Consider the following 2,021-nt stretch of genomic DNA (forward strand, 5'->3'; position numbering starts at 1 on the left):
GGAGAGGAGAGGAGAGGAGAGGAGAGGAAAGGAAAGGAAAGGAAAGGAAAGGAAAGGAAAGGAAAGGAAAGGAAAGGAAAGGAAAGGAAAGAAAAGAAAAGGAAAGAAAAGAAAGGAAAGGGAGGGGAGAGGATGGGGAAAGAGGGAGAAAGGGGAAGGGAAGATGGGGAGGAGGAGGAGAAAGGAAGGGAAGAACACAGAATGGATGGAGAAAGGAAAGGAAGAAAAATAGTAGAGAAAAAGCTTGAGAAATGACAAAGATGGGTGAAGGATGTCCATGAAGAAAACAAAAAGAATAGAAAAGAGAGAGGAAAACCTGTTATTGTCTGCTATGTCATCAGCTGATGACGTCATTGGTTAGCTTTCAGTGAACAATGCCTATTTTTGTTAGAATTGTTCAGATATTCATCATTCTAAAAATGGATAGAAAAGTAAAATACCCCCCCCCAAACAAATCAAATATAAAATTTCAAGATAGAAATGCAAAGTTGGAGGTCTGGATGCCACAGAGTGGATGCATGAGAGAGCATGTTATCAGATATGTTTGTACGTCCCTTTGTCTTTGGAGTGAATCTAGAACCTGTACGGTGTCCACCTTCCTTTGGGCCTGGAGTGGATACAAGCAACAGGAATCCTGCTCTAGTCACAAGGCCTTTCTCTTTCAAGAAAGGCTCCTGAGCCTTGCCCTACTTCCACCATGCTTGCTCTGCTTCTCTTAGTAAGAAAATTTCCCTACCCCTCATTAGCTGGTTTTGACTGAACACTTATTTGGGATGCAGGAAACACGCGCATCTCAGCAGAGGTGTCAGTGGTTTAAAAACATTTTCCATTCCAGCACTGAGATTGCAATCCCATGCGTTACATTTGTTTTCTGCACTTGGAAAAAGTACAATGAAGTCTGTCACTTCAGATTCGCTGGATCAGAGAAAAGGATTTCTCATAGTATCTGACAATGAAATTTGCATACTTTTAGCCTACATGTGATAATCTGTCCATTTCACTCATCCCTCACAAATGCTTACAGTAGGGGGAATTAATTCTCCCACTGTAGAGTAATTGTTACTAGAAGAGCATTCCGTTCTTCCCTTTAGATACAACACCTCCTCCATTCAGGCTTGACTAGAGAGCTGTACCCAATGCCCCTGATAGTAAGTAAAAGGCAGTCATCTGTAAGCCTTCTCTCTATTATGATGCCAGGGATAAAACCCAGCTTTGCTTAATTCTGGTAATGATGTTATCTTACTCTCCAAACAGGGAAAATGATGGGAAAGACAGGAGGCAGGAGTTCTGAGAAGTGTCCCCTGGTTATTGTTGCCAGGGTAACTGCTGCTTGGCATCCTCCAAGTAGTCATCGTCTGTCACAGTCGGGGTATAATTCACAGACACACAACACATATGAGTAGATCTCAAAACAGAAAAAAAAAACAAGAGAAGGCTAAGAATTCCTGTAAATAAACTAGATAATTTAAGCATACACAAGGAGAACTACATGGCTAATATTAATATCCAGAAAAAGAGAAATGGTCATAAAAAGAATATACCTTTTACAATATAGGTGGCATTTCTATGCTTCATATTAAACATATTTACATGAACACCTGCTTACTTCAATAATAGTCCTCTATAATGATGTTCAGACTAAGTTTTACTTAAACATGTAGATGATATTCACCTTTCACAAGTCTTAATATCAAAAAGAATATTTTACGATACTTCATTTTTGACAGACTAACTAAGTAAGAATTCAGTTTGGCGTATTTAATGACCCAAATGGTTATTGACAAAAGAGCCAGAAGCCCTAAAATGGAATTAGCTAAATTTAACTTAGATACTACATTTGTTTTTAATGTCTTCCTTTCCCAGAGCCAGTGTCTATGCAATCTTTGCAAACACTGCCTATTGGTTTCAATATGATAGGAAAAGTTCTCTTACAGATTTTTTTTTTCTGAAAGAAGGTACTGCTGTTTTCAACATAGTGGAAAGGTAGTCTTCAAGATATTTCTCACCAATACGTAAAGCCT

The sequence above is a fragment of the Mus caroli genome, chromosome 16 (genome assembly GCF_900094665.2).
Source record: "Mus caroli chromosome 16, CAROLI_EIJ_v1.1, whole genome shotgun sequence".
Classification (NCBI taxonomy): Eukaryota; Metazoa; Chordata; class Mammalia; order Rodentia; family Muridae; genus Mus; species Mus caroli.